The sequence below is a fragment of the Rhinolophus hipposideros genome (genome assembly GCF_964194185.1).
Source record: "Rhinolophus hipposideros genome assembly, chromosome: 16".
Classification (NCBI taxonomy): Eukaryota; Metazoa; Chordata; class Mammalia; order Chiroptera; family Rhinolophidae; genus Rhinolophus; species Rhinolophus hipposideros.
This window is the reverse complement of record NC_138062.1, coordinates 30,459,054-30,480,490: the sequence shown is the minus strand read 5'-3', so window position 1 is coordinate 30,480,490 and position 21,437 is coordinate 30,459,054. Positions and strand designations below refer to the sequence as shown.

General features: G+C 39.3%; 1 protein-coding gene across 3 annotated transcripts in view; it reads right to left on the bottom strand.

Annotated features, from left to right (window-relative positions):
• MSRA (methionine sulfoxide reductase A) overlaps positions 1-21,437 on the bottom strand; it is a 354,068-nt gene that overhangs the window by 325,147 nt on the left and 7,484 nt on the right. The window lies entirely within an intron of this gene.

Below are 21,437 nucleotides of genomic sequence, written 5' to 3'. Positions count from 1 at the left end.
TGAACAGAAAATTGAAGCAATTATGTAATGAATTCAGGAAGACGGAATGAACACAGGGGGCCTCAGACATCCCACTACCTATTTAACAGTCCCTCTGAATGGTTAATAGGCACCTCAAAGTCAACTTGGCCAAACCAGAACTTTTTATTTTTCTCAAAAAAGTTCATTCTTCTTTCAGCCTCCATTAAATGGTAGCACTGAGCACTCAATTGCTCAACCTGAAAATCCAAGAGCCATCCTTGATTCACTCCGCATCACCCACTAGAAAGGAAAAAAGGCAGATAATACCAAGTGTTGGTGAGGAGGCTGCAAACTGGAACCCTCGTATGTTGCAGGTGGGAATGTGAAATGGTAAACAGTTCAGTAGTTTCATTAAAAGTTCACCTTATAGTTACCAGAGGAGCCAGCAATTTCCACCTCTAAGTCTACCTGTGAGAAAACATGTTCACACAGACTTGCACGTGAACATTCATCAAATAGTTATTCCCAATAGCCCCAAACTGGGAACAAACCCAAAGCCCACTGTGTGGCGAATGGATAAACAAAAGGTGGTCCATCTATTGCTACAATGCAATAAAGAGGCACAAAGTGCTAATACATGCAACAACATGAATGCATCACAGGAACACTGCACTACGTGAAAGAAGCCACACAGAAAACACTACAAATTATATGATTCCATGTCTGTGAAATACCTTTAAAACTACAGAGACAGAAAGCAGATAAATTATTGCCTGGGCCGGGGTAGAAGATGGGATTGACTATAAATGGGCAGGAGGGAACTTTGGGGGTGATTAAAGTATTTTAAACTGGACTGTACTGGTTTCACAACGGTATACATTTATTAAAAATCATCAAATGGCATGCTCAGAACAGATGAATTTTATAGTATGTAAATGATACCTTAATACAGACACACAGAAATCATTTAGCAATATTTACTGCATCCAAGGCACTGTATGAGGCCCTAAAGGGGATTCTGAGATGATTAAAACACTGTCCCCACCCTAAGGGAGACTTCCAATCCTTTTCTTCCAGTTAGTTGTAGGAACAGGACATGTACATAACAATCATAGATATCATAAAAAATGACTGCCAAATAAATGGAACAGGTGACAAACATGATAAAGTCTGGAGGAAGGAGAGAGGATCGGAGCAAGGTGCTCAGAGAGGACTTACAGAGGATGTTAGTTTTAAATAAGGCCTTGAAGGATGAATGAAACTCAGGAAAGTGGAACCTGGAGGGCATTCTTGAGAAAAAATTCAAAGGCAGGAATGCTCAAGAAATGTTAGCATTCAGTGGGACAGCCTGGCTAAAACAGTGACCCACCAGGAGAGAAAAGGGTCTCAGACCAGCTGAGGACCAACCAGGAGGGCACCAAGCACGTGTTTCCTCATGGAGTTTCCTCAAACCTCAGGCATGTAAGTACCATGCTCATGACTTCTGCCATATTTGAAATGATAGCCTGATTTGTTCGTGATTTACTCAACATTCTTAGGAACTCAATTCTTTTTTTTTTTTTAATTTATTGGGATGACAATTGTTAGTAAAATTTCATAGATTTCAGGTGTACAATTCTGTATTACATCATTTATAACTCAATTCTTTTTAACCTAGATTAATTTTTAAAAGAAACTTTATAATACTGCTATAAAATGAAACCAGCATCATTTGCCAAAAGTAGAAAATAGTGTGAAAATGGTGTTATTAAATTCTCAAAGCCTGTAGCTGTCTCTAAGTGAGAGGCCTCCCTCTATTAAAAAGAGACGTTAACAAGTGCTAGAAAAGGGTTAAAGAGTTCTAATACCAAACAGACACTTTTACCTACCGTATTTCCCCGAAAATAAGACCTACCCGGACAATAGTAAAAGAAGATCGGGTCTTACATAACATAATGTAATGTAACGTAATGTAATGTAATGTAATATTAATATAATACCAGGTCTTATATTAACTTTTGCTCCAAAAGACACATTAGAGCTGATTGTCCAGCTCGGTCTTATTTTCGAGGAAACACTGTAGATATAATGAGAAGAGTAGAAAAAGAGCTTTAAAAAGTTTTCTCACCGGGGTCCATGTTATTGAATGCCATATTCTTGATCCATCTAATATCACCTTGTGTTAGGAGTCCCACATTTTGGAAAATGTTGGCCTACAGTAAATCCTAAAAGGAAGCGTCTGATAAGTATAACAATAACTAATATTTATTTAGCACTTATTATGTGCCAGATACTGTTCTAAACTCTTCTCATTTTATTTCATTTAATCCTGATAATAATAATACTTACCTCACAAGGGTATTATCAACCCATTTTTCAGGCTAGCAAACTGAGGCATACAGAGTTTAACTAATTTGTCCAAGGACATACAACTCGCGCAAAGGCATACAGTTAACGAATGGCAGAGCTGGAACTGAACCCAGGCTGTCTCCAGTCTCTACACCTAACTACTACGACTGAGCTGATTCTCATGTGAAATGATATTTCAGTAAGATTTATCTGGCTATGATTTGTTTGGTGAACTAAACGAAGGAGCAGCCAGAAGACTACTGCAATGATCCAGGCACCAGCTCATGGGCCATCTGGGTCTGGAGGATTAATCGCCACTCGCTGTGGGCAGCAGAGGGCAGCAAAGGGCTGTGGAGTAAGAGCTGGGCCCTTGCCCAGACTTCCGTCCAGCAGGCTTCCAGTAGAGAAGGGGAACCTGAAGAACAAGGCTCATGTCAGAGATGCAAAGCCTACCCCAGGAAGGGCTGGGAACAACACGGTCCTTAGGGGACCAGAAGACGTAGACCCTGGAAGCCAGAAGGAGCCTGGAGAGAAGTCAGAGGTGCTGAAGAAGCCAACACACCAGGCCTTGCCCCATAATTCCTGGATGGCCACCCAAGATCCTCTTAGAATCTGAAACTGCCCAAGTTCTTTCATGTTTCACATCCAAAACATAATATTGACATCATAACATCTTTTTTTGTTTGTAAACGGATTTCAAGTCTTTTAAACAGTACAAAATTTGGCTATACCTTGGCCTAAACCTCCTCTTTTAAATTCAAACTACGCACTTAGGACCAGTATCTAATTCTCATACAAAGTGCTTTAAAACTAAAATTAAAAAATACATTTAAATGCCATTTGCAAGCTTCTGACAGGTCTGCAACATATTGAACACAGATACCATTAATGAAGAAACATCAAATTGCTTTTTTACCTTAAATCTCCCAAAATCATTGTTTGAAAAATATAGGATAGCAGATAAAACTGTCAGAATAAGAAAAAAATAAAACCTCTTCAAAGAAAATTTCCTATGCATACTTTGAAAAGACAAAAAATTAAATACAAAAATAACTGATCTGGACTACCCAATTTGATTCTTAACTCAGGCTCCCTTAAATAAGCGGGAAAATTAGACATTGTAGGTCTGTGATTTTCTTTTGGAAAATGTGATGTCTTATGTCCCAAGAGAAAAGCTGTAAGAGCATCAATAGATTTCTCTGGATATCAAATATTACTCCATTATTGTGAGTAAATTATATTTAGATCAAAATCAGATGAATTAAATTTCCCCTAAAATACCCGAGAGATTTTAAAAACACAAGGAAATGTGTCACATATCCCAAAGTAATATTTTATCCTAACACCTCTATGGAAATGTCTCCCCATTCAAATAATTAGCCAGAAAACAAAACTAACCTGAGTTTTAGGTGTATTAAGTCCAAAATAACTTACTAAAATTAGATTGTCATTTGCTAATACTAAAATTAAATTTATAATCTTTGGTGCCCTTTAAAAATCCCTGGAAATAGGCCTTTACATTTTTGTTTTTAATCTAGGGGGGGGAAATATGTCTGAATTAGTGATAAGTCAGAGACAAGCCCGAATTTTTATTTAAATGCTACGTACACGACAAAGAATGTAAATATGGCTAGGCGTTTCCAAATGCTTGAGAAATTCGCCCTCTCATTCACAGCCACAAGGTTCATGGCTTAATTATTCTCTTCTGTGTTATTTTCACCTTCCGGACTCAACTATTAATCATCCATTAGTATCACATGAGCACATCTATTTGTTCCGTAAATACCGTGTTTACCCGAGAATAAGACTTAGCCGGACAATCAGCTCTAACGCATCTTTTGGAACAAACATTAATGTAAGACCCGGTCGTAAAGTCCGGTCTTATATTAATGTTTGCTCCAAAAGACGCATTAGAGCTGCTTGTCCGGCTAGGGCTTATGTTGGGAAACATGGTATTTACTGACCATACCTACTGTGTTCAAGGGTAGATGCTCAGAGATAAGATAATGAAGGGGAAACAGTCCTTGTCTTCAAAGACATTACTGTATGTGTGTATGCAGGTGACAAGACGAAGGCAGTTCAAATACCCTTTAGTGGAAAGAAAGGTCCTTTGAACCCAATCACTCATTACCACCCCTTTTCCCCATTCTCTCTCCTACTTAGTCTGACATCCAGTTCAAACTCCAGTATTACAAAATTTATTCCTAGATCAATGTAGCAAAAATCCACCATCTCTGACAAAGTAACGCAGAATGGTTTTGGAAATAGAAGGTGGGGCCCTTAGAGCATGGATACTAGCTAGAACCCATGCCACAAAGAGGTGGTAGATCTGTTCTGTGTGAGAAGAGTCGAATTTTCTTAGAAGGAGGGAGAAAGGAGGGAGAAGAAAAGTGGGAGGTGATTGCAACCTCAAAGATGTACGGCTGTTTTGCTGCACGAAGGGCCAGAGAGAAACCATGAATGGAGGGCTGGCTGGAAGGTGCTTGGGAGCAGGAGTATCTGAGGGAGGATGTTCAACTTTTTCATTGCCACAGTCCCTCCTCCATCACTCCTGCCCCAATCTTCAGTAAAGTCTAGGACATTCTCACCTGTATTCATTATGGTGATAATTAATAAATAATAAAGGGGTCAATTCAGTGTGAAAAAGAGATAGTATCTGGGGATGCAAGAACCTAGAGGCAGAGGTAACCAAGAGAACATAAGCGTTCTCCCTCTCCCTCTCCCTCCCCCTCCCCTCCCCCTTCCCTTTCCCCTCCCTTTCCCTCCCCCTCCCTCTCCCTCTCCTTCTCCAAAATTTACAGGAATCTTAAGGATGGCTTTGGACTTCCATGGTTTGGAAATGGGTTTTCAGCCAAGAGCAGGACGCTTGAAATGGCAAGTGGGTTATATAGTCAGCTCTTCCAGGTTCAGACCACCTAAGGGGTGCTGGCAACATCAAAGAGGGACCCATCTGCACGTCCTCATCCAGACTGGCCTTGCTTTGCAGTAGTTCTTACATGATGCTTCCTGATTAACCCCTTCCTTCTTGACGGGGATCAGGGATTGCCCTCAGACGGGATCCCGTGTGCAGCCATGCCTGGGTCTGCCACACCTGCTGTGCTCACCTGGTGTCTGCCCCTACCCCACCCCAGCCCCACTACTGCTTCAGTCTGCATTGTGACATCTTGCCCAAGCATTACCCCAGCACCCAACCTCAACCTGACTCTGCATTCCATCGCTATTTCTCCTTCTAGGCTGACAGTTTGTAGGACTATGGCTTGCTACATGGCCACTGTGGCAAACCTGACACCCAGTGCTTAAGGGAGAATAGTCTTGGGAAGGGAATGTTGTAGATAAATTTCACTGTCAGGAGACAAGAGTTGCAAGCTGATACAGAACCAACACTCTGCAAACAACATGGCCCTGTGCAGCCCTGTGGACACTGAGGACTTGACGCGGTTCTACCTCTAAACTGGGTTTGCTCCAACTGTACTTTCAAATATTCACATATGGGGGGGAAGGTTGGTCCCTAAGAAATTACAAAAAGAAAATCAATTTTTTTTAAAAATCTGTAAGAAGCCATCCGGACAAAATGAAATAATAATGAGGAAGGATAAAGTTACTTCAGAGGCAGAGAAACGTATTCATAGTTGCCAAAGGAACTTCCTCCCGACTGTGCAAGACACCACCAACTGTATTTGCAACCATGTTGCATGCCTCCATTTTTTTTTCTCTATCTTTGCCTTTTCCTCAAGGGGAAAAAAACAACCCCACAAGAAGAAGAAAAAAAGGTGGGGGGAAAAAAAACAGCAAGTGCAACCATGCAAGAAAGATGCAGGTTTAGAGCTAGAGTTAATAAACTACTGAGAAAGGAGATTACTTCTGAGGTGAATAGAAGAAGTGTTATGCAATATAAAATCATTGCAGGAATGGAAAAAGAACCTCCAGGAACATTGCTTTTAAGCACTTTTTATAAGTGGATGGGCAGCCAGAGAAAGTAAGTATATTGCACAAAGTTGCACAATGAATTAGTAGCACAGCCAAAGCCCAGAACTCACGAGGCCACCTGCGGTGGTCATTCCACGGAGCTACAGTGGCTTCTCACCTTGGTTTGGCAAGCAGAACAACACTGGCCATAGGAGAAATGCTTTAAGTGACTCATGGGAGTTGCTGTATGGCCCCTGCGATTATTAACTTCTGAAATGCCAAATATGGAAGATTAGTGAAAGTTAAAAAAAAAAAAAAGGCCAAGCTTTTACTGTACAACACTTGACAATAGTTGGGCTTAACAACAAAGCTATTAGTATATACTGGGAATTTGTGTATCTGTAAATGTTAGCTGTAGTTAACAATGTTACTTTAATAGAGGGCTTTATTTTTCTAGAAAAGAAAAACCCAAGTACTGCATCATATTGTTAAGCCAAGTTCTACCATTCACCTGCTTCTTGCAAGTGAAATGTGTACATGTCACATGCCTGGAGGAAACCCCTCAAAGTCTATGGGTAAGGCCATGAAGAAGCAAATCTACAGGCTCCAGGGCACTATTGCAGGGTGGGCTTCCCAGTGCTGCAAGCAAGCAGGAATCCCTACCAGTGGCAGGAGCCCTATTGATCTATCATAGCCTTCTAAATGTGACTCTTGTGAAAAGCTAACTAGAGACCACTGGCTCGAAATTGCAATTTCTCATTTGTTTTCCATTAAAGTCAAATCCAGAGTTAAGGGTAAGGAAGGCACCTTTGATTATAAATGACAAAATTTCAACTTGAACTGGGACAGAGATAGACAGAATGGAGAGGAGAAGGGAGGGGAGGGGAGGGGAGGAGAGGGGAGGGGAGGGGAGGGGAGGGGAGGGGAGGAGAGGAGAGGAGAGGAGAGGAGAGGAGAGGAGAGGAGAGGAGAGGAGGGGAGGGGAGGGGAGGGGAGAGGAGAGGAGAGGAGAGGAGGGGAGAGGAGAAATAGAGATGAAGAACTTGGTTTTTGTGTCACAGATTCCAAGGAAACATGGAACAATGAAACAGAGGCTGTAGGAAAGGTAAGAAAGCACTTAGATCTCAGAAGTAAACAGTGAGAACATTGAATGCAGCCATAACTATCCGCCATCTCCAGCTCCATGAGCATGGACCTTCCTCCTCGCCTAGTGAAAACAGACCCTCTCCAGAGAAGAAGCAACTCCGGAGCAACTATGGGTCCTGTTAGCTCCAGAACTGTACAGTTTACAGCTCCTGTCTCTAGAGCAGAGGCACCAAGCCCTGGGAGGGAGACTCAGCCCAGAAGGGTCATATCCCACCCCAGGTAATCCGCAGTAGCCAGGGCAGTCCCAGTTGAAAGTCTAGCTCTTGCAGGAGTCACGTGAAGGGGGCTGAAGCAAATCGCAGACAAGAGTACTAGGCAGACAATCCCTGGTAAGCATAGCACCCACCCCCATCTTTGACACAGGTACCAGGTTTGTATATAAGCATATTCCTACACAAACTGCCTATACACATTATCTCACATCTCAGCTTCCATTCTTGTTTCCAACATGGTTTAGTACATTATATATCAAGTTGGCTGAGAAGAGAAGGAATAGAAGGAAGGAAAGAAGGGAGGGAGGGAGGGAGGGAGGGAGGGGGGAAGGTCAGAAGGAGAGAGGGAGGAAGAGGAGGAACAAAACAAGAAGTTTCAAAACTGCAGAGACATCTTCATGGCACTCACCTCACCCCCTCCAAAAATAAAAAGTTATGATATACTTATTGGGAAACAGTAATTTTTCCCACATTGGCTTTGTAAATCAGTTCTAAATCGAAAACCTCTTTTGTTCATTGATTTCCTATGCTACTGTTCTGGACAGAAACTGGTTGGGCTTACATCCTAAAAGCTTCAAAGAAACAAACATGAAAGTGAAAAAATTTAGGCAACACACAGCAGTAAGCTGTCCCTTAAATGTCCCCATTGGACACATGATACTGCAAAAGAAACATTCTGCACATCTGCCAGAGCCAGGTGTCATGCTAGGCTCTTTCTCCATTATCTCGTCTGTTCCCAGAAACATCCATTTGAGGCAGGTGCCACTGTTTCCATTTTATTTGTTCAAGGTCACACAGCTGGTAAGCATATGAAGTTCAGAGTCACCATCTAGACATGAAATGTCTGTGCTTTCCACCAAACCAACTTGTCCCTCACTGGAGAATACATTTCTGAATGCTGCCTATTTATATTGAGGCAGCAAACATCTACCTGTGGTCATGAAAGGTCCTAGAGAGAGAGATAATAGACAGGCATTCATTTCCTAGCGTCATACACCGCAGCATAAATGAGTTTTCCATATCTTGTTATTAAGTCAAGAGAGGAAAGTGGTACCCTCGGGAGAAAAATATGAATGATACTAAAGGAATGCAGCAAACTCAATAAATCCAGAGACTAATACTGCTATGTGATCTGTTGGTAGAACTTGTTAAATCAAAACTTCTCGGTGGAACTTGTTAAATCATAAAATCATCTCTTGATTCTAGAACATAAAACAATGTCTTTTTTATGTAAACACAACCCTGGGGAAACTGCAGATAAATGCAGATCTTTTTTAAGACGATATTCTCTTCTGTCACACTGGGAGCCATTTCCTTCACTCACCAATATTTTTACATATTTGTAGAAAGACTTCTCTCCCATAAATATTAAACACAAATCGTAATGTAGCAGCAAAGAGCTCAGATCTCCTCTAATAACAATTTGGAAAGTCGGCCATTGGGTTCAGACAAGCAGTCATAATCAAATTTCTAAAGATGGATAGTTTGTGCTGGAAGGTAAGTTAAAAACAGAACATCCATTTATCAAGATTCATTAATATTAATATCTATTGACCTGCACCATACTAAAAGGATTTTATTGAGCAGACAACTTCCAAACATAAAATTACACAGAGTATAAGCTCAATCATTCTTTCATTCATTTAACTAATAATTATTGTATAACATAAACATGCATAGGCACCAGGGAATACAAATAAGTAATTAAATAAGCCCTCACTAAACTTAAAATGCAGTTATAAAGAAAACGTATACATGTATTAAAGTTAAATCACTATTATAAAGTGAAATAATAAGACAACAATACAAATGTCTTTAAACAATATGACTGCATGTCAAATGAGTAGTAAAGAAAAGAAATGTCAGAGGTTTATAAGAAAGGAGGGTTAAAATGGGTTGGAGAGTATGAGAAGAAATCACTTAGTGAGGCGGGGTTAATTGGGTAAAAGGAAGCTTGGCAAAGAGGAAAAAAAGAAGTTTTATCAGTAAAAGCATGTTCTAGAGAGAGCAGATCAAGCAAGCTAGAACAAAACGTGTGTGTAGAGATGTAGGATATAATATTTCTACCTATTTATAATCCATAAACATACAATCAAAGGTAAACCACAATGGTTTACCTTTCAGGGTTCAAAGGAGTATATGCTTATATCCTAAGTTAAGGACTCACACCATCATTCATCCATTGTAGACAATCATTTATCATTTTCAGCCAAACCGACAAACCTGTCAAAGACTTTAAAACTCCCTTCAAAGAACAAAATACAATAAGTAAGTAATTACAGGATAGTCATCAAGTTTAGCAGGCAACGCTCCACTGGACCCTTTAGAGATCAATGAAGTCATGTATCTCCATCATGTGAACATTCTGAAACGCAGCAATGCAGACTACAGTAAGAATCGAGGAATCAGGGCAGGCAAGAAGGCCCAGGCCATGAAGTAAGTGCAACACAAGTACTTTGTTCAGGTTGATGATCAAGGTAAGGAGTTAACAGAAGTTATGAGGCTAAGAACTACCCAAAATACTACTGCTGATAGAAATGTCAGTGTGGAAAGGGCCTTTGGAAGTCAGCTAGATCTACACACATTCACAATCTTCTTTCTTTTGAAGTGGGCATCAGCCAATGACTCAAGGTCTAGGTCTTGGTTGCCTGTAGATATACATGTGGAGTGATTAAGAGTTTGCAGTAATCTCGTGGTATCAAGATATAGGAGGATCTCTGACCAAAAGAACTACTTCATGGAATTACAGCAGCAGTCAGAAAACCCTTTCTATAAAAGGCCAGATGATAAATATTTTAGGCTTTGCGGGTCACATGGTCCCTGTCACAACTACTCAGTTCCGGTGTTGAAGTGTGAAAACAGACATAGACAGTATATGAACCAATAAGCATGCCTGTGTCCCAATAAAACTTTATTTACAAAAACAGGTGGCAGAATACCCATGCATGATAAAACTCTCAGCAAATTAGGAACAGAGGGGAATTACCTCACCTCAATAAAAAAAATCTGGAAAAAACCTACAGTTAATATCACACTTAACAGTGAAAGACTGAAGGCTTCCCCTAAGATTTGGAACAAGATTTGGAACTGGGAGTTCTTCCCACTGCAATAAGGCAAGAAAAAGAAATGAAAGGCATACGGATTAAATTTCTATTTCTAAATGACGTGGTTGTCTAGGTAGAAAATTCCAAGTAATACACACACATACACATGCACACACTCCTAGAACTAGCAAGTGAGTTCAGCAATGTTAGAGGATACCAGATGAACACAAAAAATTCAATGATGTTTCTATATACTAACAATGAATATATGGAAATTGAAATTAAAGACAATACCATTTATAATCACTCTAAAAAGAATGAAAAACATAGGTATGAACAAACATGTACAAGTTCTACACACTGAAAACTACAAAACACTGACAAAGGAAATCAAAGAAAACCTAAATTAATGCTTATAGATTGGAAGATTCAACATAGTAAAAACAACAATTCTCCCCAAATTGATCTATAATTTTAATACAATTCCTATCAAAATCTTACAAGGTTTTTCTGTAAACACAGACAAGTTTATTCTCTGTGTGTGTGTGTGTGTGTGTGTGTGTGTGTACCTTTTTATTATGGTAAAATACACATAACATAAAATTTCCCATCTTAACCATTTTTAGGAACGCAGTTCAATGATATTAAATACATTTATTCACATTGTTCTGCAGCCATCACCACCTCTTTTCATCTTGTAAAACTGAAACTCTATGCCCAGTAAACAATAACTTCCCATTCTCTCCTCCCCACCCCAGCCCCTGATAATCACCATTCTACTTACTTGATTTTGACGACTCTAAGTACCTTATTAAGTGAAATCATAAAGTATTATAGACAAGTTTATTTTAAAATGTATATGGAAAGGCACAGTCCTTAAAATAGCTAAAACAATCTTGAAAAAAAGAAGAAAGTGGGAGGCATAACTACCCAACATTAAGACCTACTGTAGAGCTACGGTAACCAAGACAGTGTGGCACTGGCAGAGAGATGGACACATAGATCAATGGAAGAAAATAAGAACCCAGAAACGGACCCACATAAATATGCCCAACTGACTTTTGACAAAGATGCAGAAGCAATTCAATGGAGGAAGCATGTCAACAAATGGTGCTTTAGCAATTGCGTATTTATAGGCCAAAAAAGAAAAAGAAATTCAAACTAAACATCAAATCTTGAACAAAAATTAACTCAAAATGGATCATGGATTTAAATGCAAACTTACAAAACTTTTAGGGGAAAAAAAAAAGGAGAAAAGCTTCAAGATCAAGGCTAGGCAGAGTTCTTAAACTGAACACAAAATGCATAATCCATAAAAGGACAACTTGATAAATTGGAACTCGTCAAAATTGAAACCTTTTACTCTGCAAAAAGGCCCTATTAAGGTTACATGCTTATGATTCCTTTTACGTAACATTCCTGATGTGACAAAATTATAGAAATGGAGAACAGATTAGTGGTTGCCAGGTGTGACGGATGGGCAGAGGGTGAGGCAGGAGGTGGGTGTGGCTATAAAAGGGAAACACGGGTTCCTTGTGGTGATAGAACTGTTCTGTGTATTGGCTTGTATCATGATCGATATTCTAGCTGTATGCAATAGATTTGCAAGATGCTACCAATGAGGAAGCTGGGTAAATGGTACACAGAATCTCTCTGTATTTTTTTTTACAACTGCATGTGAATCTACAATTATCTCAAAATAAGAAACTAATTTAAAAAAAAAAAAAAAAAAAGAACAGGCTGCAGGCCAAACTTGGTCCACAGGACATATTTTGCTAACCCCTGGTTTACAGTAAAGTTGCTAAAATTTTGTAGTCCAGTTCATCAAATGTAACTCTAGATGCAAATTGACCTTTAAGTTCTCAGAATAAACAATACTATAACCTGGCTGCCAAGTTGTATCTAGAAACCAATTCAAAAGCACTGGCAAGCATCAAAGACCTGTAAGATGCTTATACTTCATGAATCAGGGGGGTAAGCACCAGCCTACCTGAACCTCTGATTTCTCCCCAAAGTACACATCATCACAGAACCTGCATTCTTTCCATTTTCCATTTTGATCCAAACTCCTTCTTTAGGTTGGCTTCAAAGCATTGCATAACCTAGCACCAGTTTTATCCCCTTTGACTAGATTTACAAAGAAGGTATTCCTAAGGTATTCCTAAGTGCTTGCCATACATGTACCACATACCATGATTAATAAACATTATCTATATTATTACTGGAGCTGAACACTTAATAACTTATCAAAAGATGGGCTTTGTTTTGTTTTGCTTTAATAAACTGTGGTACATACACACCTTGGAATATTACGGGACCATTAAAAACAATATATTAACTTTCAGCAAAATTGGAATAAAAGGGAAGTTCCTCAACCTAATAAAGAACATGTACAAAAAAAAAAAACTACAGCTAAAATGGTAATCAATGACGATCATATGCTTTCTCACTAAGATGAGGAACAAGGCAAGGATGTACCCTCTCACCACTCCTATTCAACATCATACTAGATGTACTAGCTAAAGCAGGAAGATAAGAAAAAGAAATAAAAGGTATGGATTGGAAAGAAATAAAACTGTCTTTGTTCACAGATTGCATGATGTCAATGAAGAAAATCACAAAGAAAGGACAGAAAAAAAAACCTTTCTGGAATTAGCAAGAATTGCTGTAATTATAGCAAGATAACAAGATACAAGGTTAATATACAAAAGTTAACTGCTTTCTTATACGCCAAAATAAGCAACTGAAATTTAAAACAAAAAACATAATACCATTTACATTAGCACCAAAAGAAATTAAATACTGATGTATAAATCTAACAAAATATGTAAACGATCTATATGAAGAAAACACAAAATTCCGATGAAAGAAATCAAAGAATATCTAAACAAATGGAGAGTTATTCCATGCACATGAATAGGAAGAATCAATTCTGTCAAGATGTCAGGTCTTTCCAACTTGATCTACAGATTCAATGCAATCCCAATAAAAATCCCAGAAAGTTATATTGTGGATATTGACAAATGGATTCCTAAAGTTTATATGGAGAGGAAAAAGAACCAGAAACGCCAACACAACATTGAAGAAGAACAAAGTGAGAGGACTGACACTACCCAACTTCAAGACTTACTAACAAGCTACCATAACAAAGACAGTGTGGTATTGGTGAAAAAATAGACAACTGGATCAAAGGAACAGAATAGAAAATCCAGAAATAGACATAAACAAATACAGTCAACCGATCCCTGACAAAGGAGCTAGGGCAATGCAATGGAGCAAAGACAGTCTTTTTAATACATGGTGCTGAAACAACTGGACAACCAACCAACCAAACAAACAAACAACTAATGCATCTAGATCCAGACCTTAAATCTTTCACAAAAGTTAACTCAAAATTTAAAATGCAATCCTATAAAACTTCTAGAAAGTAAAATAGGAAAAAAAGTAGGTGATCATAGGTTTAGCAAGGCTTTTTAGATACTATACCAAAAGTGCAATTCATGAAAGGAAAAAAATGGTAAGTTGGGCTTCAGGAAAATTAAAAATGTCTGCTCGGCAAGAGACATTGTCAAAAGTATAAGAATAGGCCACAGTTTGGAAGAAAATATTTGCAAAATCTGATAAAGTGCTGCTATCCAAAATATACAAGGAACCATTAAAACTCAACAATATAAAAAACAATCCAATTAAAAATGGACAAAAGACACGAACAGACACTTCATTAAAGAAGATCGACCACAGACAATAGTTTAGTGGTTACCAGAGGGTAAGGGGGATGGGGGGTGGGAGATGAGGGTAAGGGGGATCAAATATATGGTGATGGAAGGAGAACTGACTCTAGGTTAAGAGCCAGGAGTGGTTGTGGGGACAGAGCCAGGAGTGCAGTTTCCAGGCTCTCGGCCTCACGTGGAAAGGTGCTGGCTCAGGTAGTAAATGGCCATCAACTGTGATTGGATGGCCATCAGCTGTGGCTAGTTGGCTGTCAGCTGTAACCAGTGAGCCATTGGCCACTAAGATAACTGCTGTGGCTACGCTAGCAGAAAATGGGGGCTAGCAAGAAGATGGTAGCTGAGCCTGCAAGCAGTGCAGTGAGGGTTGCGAACAGCGTGGCTCCTGTTTCCTATTTCTCCAACCCAGCCGCCAGCAAGAATATAGTAGTATGACTCCCCTTCCTATGGCTTCATGGGGGTTCCTTTTTAGCCTCACCATGTCCTGCATTCTTATGTGGGGAGCGGGAGCTGAGACCCCGCCTGTCACCCCGCATGACAGTGGTGAACACACAATGGGATTTATAGATGATGTAATACAGAATTGTACACCTGAATTTTACTAACAATTGTCACCCCAATAAATTAAAAAAAGAATATCTACAGTAGGTAAATAAGCATATAAAAAGATGTCCATCATCATATTTCATTAGGAAATGCAAATTAAAACAATGATGAAACTAGACTGCTATCTGTCACCATATATCAAAATTAACTCAAATGGATCAAAGGCCTAAATATAAGACCTGAAATAATAAATTGCATAGAAGAAAGCATAGGTAGGTACTAAACTAATGAACCGTGGGTTCAGAGAGGATTTTATGAATGTGACCTCAAAGGCAAGGGGAGTAAAAGCAAAAATAAATTAATGGGACTATATCAAACTAAAAAGCTCCTGCACAGCAAAAGAAACATCAACCGAACAAAGAGGCAACCAACCAAATGGGAGGAGACATTTGCAAACAAAGCCTCCAATAAGGGGCTAATATACAAAATATATAAGGAACTCATACAACAATAAAGTCCAATTAAAAAATGGGCAGAGGACCTGAACAGACACTTCTCCCACGAAGCCGTACAAACAGCCAACAGTATATGAAAAAATGTTCCACTTTACTAGCTATTAGGAAAATGCAAATCAAAACCACAATGAGATACCACCTCACACCTGTTAGAATGGCTGTTATCAACAAGACAATAACAAATGTTGGAGAGGTTGTAGAGAAAAAGGTACTCTCATACGCTGCTGGTGGGATTGTAAATTGGTACAGCCACTATGCAAAACAGTATGAAGGTGACTCAAAAAGTAAGAATATAATTACCATACAACCCCACAATTTCTCTTCTGGGTATCTACCCAAAAAATTTGAAAACATTTATCCGTAAAGATACATGTACCCCTATCTTCATAGCAGCATTATTCACAGTGGTTAAGACATGAAACAACCAAAATGTCCTTCGATAGATGACTGGATAAAGAAGATGTGGTATATATACAATGGAATATTACTCAGCCAGAAGAAAAGATGAAGTATTGCCATTTGCGACAATATGGATGGATCTTGAGATTATCATGCTAAGCAAAATAAGTAAGTCAGAAAAAGTCGAGAACCATATGATTTCACTCATGTGGGATATAAAACTAAAAGCAAGAAATGAACAAGACAAACAAAACTCATAGACACAGAGAGTAAGGGGGTAAAGGGGTGGTAGAAGAGGGTAAAGGGGTTTAAGTATATGGTGACAGAAGGAGAACTGACTCTGGGTGGTGAGCACACAATGCAATAGATAGATGATGTATTATAGAACTGTAAACTTGAAACCTGCATAATTTTACTAACCAATGTCACCCTCTAATAATAAATTTACTAAAAAATAAAAATAAAAAAACAATAATGAGATACCACTGCCTACTTATTAAAATGGCTAAAATCCAAAACACTGACAACACCAAATGCTGACGATGGTGTGAAGCAACAGGAACTCTACTGCTGGTGAGAATGGGAAATAGAACAACCACTTTGGGACACATATTCATACCATATGATCCAGCAATCATGCTCCTTTGTATTTACCCAAAGGAGTTGAAAACTTACGTCCACACAAAAACCTGTACAAGAATGTTTATAAAAGCTTTATTGACAATTGAAAAACTTGGAAGCAACCAAGATGTTCTGTAATAGGTGATGGATAAATAAACTGGGACATCCAGACAATGGACTATTATTTAACACTGAAAAAGAAATCAGTTATCAAGATACGGAGGAACTCTGAATGCATATTGCTAAGTGAGAGAAGCCAATCTGAACAGGCTACTTACTGTATGATTCCAACTACATGGTATTTTTTAAAAGACAAAATGTGGAAACAGTATAAAGACCCACGGTTGCCAGGGGGAGAAAAAGATCAGTGGTAGCCAGAGGATTTTTAGGGCAGTGAAAGTATTCTGTATGAGACTGTAATGGAGGATATCCTCATATGTCCGTGCACATTTGTCAAAACCCACAGAATATGTAACACAAAGAATGAACCCTAACATAAAGTATGGACTTTAGTTAGTAATAAGAATTTAGTTAATGTATCAATATTGGCTCAGTGACTGTAATAAATGTACCACACAAATGCAAAATATTAATAATAGGGGAAACATGGCGGGGGGACGTATATGAGAGCTCTAACGCTTTCCACTCAATTTTTCTGTAAACCTAAAACTGCTCCAAAAATCAAGTCTACTAATGGTTTTCAAAACAATATTTTAAGATATACCAGCTTACTTGGAGATATTTCCATGATATACTATTAAGTGAGAAAAATGAGATGCAGAGAATATAAGCTAATCTACTTTTATAAAACACCAATTATAAATAACATGTGCGTTTGCATATGATTTTATGAATATGGAGAAAGGTACTGAATGCTCTCTTGGTTTTGGACATCGGTTACTTTGGAAATTGAGAGATTAAAATGACTAAAAACTTACAGATCAAATTTTGAGCAAAAATATGAATAAAAATCTAAGATTTAGGTAATAAAGGCCCTAAAGCAAGGAGAAGCCATCTCGGCATAAACTAGGTAGGACCAGCTCACTCTGGAGCAGTGAGAAGAGCCTATTACCAAACTCACTCACTAGAGAAACTAAAAACTGAGAGCAAAGACCACTTTGGTTCCAATTAGGTTCCTTTCTAATTGGTTTAATACAACCACACAGTGTAAACAATAGAAAATGCTTATTTTTAAAATTATATCAATTTTGTTTGTCAACCATCCTACAAGTTCCAAAGCAAATGTATACATAAAATGAAGCATAGGCTTCAGCTCTTTAATGAATCTTATTCTGGGAAAAGAAAAAAAAAGGGAATATTTGAGGGTTTTCAATGAACAAAAATAGTTAAGGCTTAATTTCTAACATTAATTGAAATGCCTTGGTTCATATCTTGCCCCTGGAGAGTTGTATTTAAATTTATGTAGCCTATTCGTGAAATCAGGTGTGTTTCCCCCAAATTACTGCAGCGCACTTATATAATCATATTCATCCCACTCCTAATTTTCACCAGAAAAATCATTATTCCCTTTGATTTCACTTACAGAAATCAATCCACAGAGCTCCATAGTAGGAGCATAATCCTGAAGAAGAATTTTTTCTTCATTTCTTAAAATAAAAGTTATCTACAAGGGGCTCCTCAAACCTCTTTTACATTCAGAGACAGGTGGGTGCAATTTCTGCTCTTGGAGGGATGTGGTTGGTTCCCCAGCAACCAGCCTCAGGTTGTCAGGGAGAGACCCTGTGTGAGCTCAGCTGTTATCAGGTCCTCTGCAGTCCTTGGTGCGGGGAGCGGGAGCTCTGTGCGGTATTTTTTCATGCCAGTGCACACAGCTCAGTGTGCGAGGAATGTTAAGTGGTTAGCTAGGAACTTCAGAGACCAGCAGCAGGAGTTGCTGCAGAGGGCTTACTGCTAGGTGATGTAGCTCTTCAGGAATTGGTTCTTAAGAAGAGATAAGGAAATGGAGGTTTTCAGCAATGCACGGTTTTCTCAGGGGCTCTGTTTGACAGCTGGCTACTCCAGTCTGCAAACTCGAGTGTGGTTTTCTTTTCATCTGCTAACTACAGCACACTCAGGAATTTTCACTTTGTTTCATTTTTTCCAGCTGGAAAGCTATGAATTCCCTCATATTTCATTTTCATGACTCTTGCCTTTTGGGTAAAATCTGTTCTATAAAAGTATCAAATCTTTTTCAATTGGCCAAAGAAATCATTGGGGGCCTCCTGTGAACAATGCTTTTTAGTTTTTCACATTGTGTTTTACCTAAGCAAACTATAAATTACCTAATAGTAAACCACAATTTAAAAAAAAATCAAAGGTACAATATGAAAAAGTTACAGAGGAAAATTCAACACTAATGTGATTATCTTACCATGGTAACATTTTCAAAAGAATTCGTTTTATATATGTGCTCTGGGAAGACATTCAATGTCTCGAAATTTTATTCTTCGTTTTTTAAAAAATGTAATGATAATATATTCATCAAAACAATATTGTAGCTCTGTATTTCTTCCAGTTTCAACTATTACCAGTCTTGGCTATATTATAATGCAAATTTAATACACTTATTTAACAAGCTGGTGGATTAAAAATATACCATGCTAAGAAACACTGTAGATATGCTCCAACGAAATGGCACAGAAGTGCTACAGAAATATAAGGAACCATGTCTTTATATGGGGCAATAACTGTATTCAACCTTTCATAGGAGACCCAGGTTACAGAAGAGGTCCCAATTGACTCAGGATATGGCAATCTCTGGTCAAGACAAAAATCGAGCATTTCGCATTGGCGCACGCACACACGGCCCAAAATGGAATCACTTATGCTAATCCCCATGTCACCAAGCAAGACTTAACTTAGTTACAGTTTTGGCTCTCCTAGAAGTGAAATCTTAAATCAGTCAAATCAGGAATTACCTGATTAATCAAGACTATTAGAGAAGGCATATACTAAATGCAGCGGGAAGGATCAAAGGTGAATGCAGCTCAGACTTGGAGGGCTTGGTGGCATAGTAGTGCCATTGGCAGAAACAGGGAAATTAAAATATGTATCCAATGTTTTGAAGGAAAACGGGCAAGTTGGGTTTTAGAACTGAGTTTGGGGTATTGGCAGGACATACACATACTGTAAGTATTTGGAAATAGAAAAGTGGAACTTTTGCAAGATGAGATACGGATTTCAGGAGCCAACCACAGACAAGAGCGAAAGGGAAGAAGCTAGCCACATCAATGAGAAGAAGGGTAGAAAGAGTAAAGCAGTAAAATAAAGACAAAGAACGGGGTGACACCAGCAAATGCCAATTCCACTTATTCAAAGGGAAGCTTTGGCTCTCCCAGAAATGAAATCTTCGACACTCATGTTCAGACACTCCCAGCCTCTTACCATCTCTTGGCTTAAAATTTGGTAAGGAGATAGATACAAGGTAAAATAATTGGATAGCTATCTGGGACAAAGCCACAGCCCACTAGAAGTCTGATGTCACTGAAGCTCTGGGCAGCATGGCAGAAACTCAGCTCTGTGCAGCCAAGCCTGAGCTGATGCTCGGAACTACAGGAAAGAGAGGAAGTAGTGGGTCAAGAGAATGCCATTACATAACAGGCTGGACTGACACTCCATTCTTCAAATATGGCCCAGGCCTTATTACATACATTTCCATTTGGCTGCAGAAATTCTGTCCAGCTAATAACGCTTTCTGGTATAATTAAAAAAAAAAAAAACATGGAAATCCTAAGGCCCCAAACCGCTACCTTTCCTGTCTTCTTCAATCCACTGTTCTATTACTCGAACATTTACTGACTATTATGTGCCATAATTCATAATACATGTATGTCTATTATGTATGAGACTGCTCAGGGGAGCCCACCTCTCAAAGAGCTCATCACATAATATACTGGAGTCATTCAACAAATATTATCAGCCCAGTATGTTCCAGACACTGAGAATAAAACAATTCCTGCCCTCAAGTAGTTCGCAGCCTAATGCTACATTTTCATAAGACATTAGCTATTGAGCTCCTCTCTGACAAACTGGGAACTAAGGATGGAAGACAGATGAAAGAATAGGGGATAGATGACTCACGGCTTCCATTCATCATACACTGACATCTCGAAACCATCTCGAAACCACAGAATTCAGTCTTTCGTACATCACCAGAGTTCCATTATTTTGGCTGGCACAGGATGGCAGGGCCAGCCATGCTGTGGCATGGAAAGGGGGCTGACCCCTGCCAAGCAGCATTGTGATGGCTGGCAAGCCGCTGGAACCTATAATGGGGCTGGACCAAGCTCAGCAAAGGGGTTTCCACTCCGGTCCTTGCTGAGGGCCTCGAGGCTACTGGCTCTCTTGGGGCTCATTACACAGGTTGAGGTCTCCTCCCCCAACCAACCTCCCATTCCTTACTTCAGCTGTCTGCACTCTCCTGTCTCCTCAACCTGAGGCAGGGCACACTGTGACCCCTGAACTGAGGGTAACAGGTCAAGATCCTCACATGGTTCGTGCTGAGTATAACACCTCTTTCCCCACCTCTGCTGAAGATTCCTAGTAAGTCCCTGCTCAGAGATTTAAAGACAAGGGGCTCCCCACCATTCATGCTGGCCAGTAGGAAAGTTTACCACTAGCCACAAGAGTGATGGAGAGAAAAGTGAAATCAGCACAAATCCAGCACTACTAGTGGGAAAACAAGAGTATGTACCCCATGGTCAAAAGGTCACCTATTCTCTGTGTCCCATTGGTCCCACGATGCTCACACAAAAAGACCACTGGTTTTGGTCTTTGTTTTTAGGCATTAACCACACGCTGCCTGATATCCATACTGAGTGACTGATTCTGGCAGTGCCCTTGGTGAAATGCAATAGACTAGAGCATAAAATAAGCATCAAACACAGCCTGGCCCCTCCTTTCCAGGAGTGAATCATGGCTCCCCCTCTGGACAGCCATCTTTCTGGGGAGCTAACCCTCACATGGGGAAATAGATTTAATAACTTGGGTAACAACAAAGCATCTAAGTAACAATGCAAGATCCAACAGAAG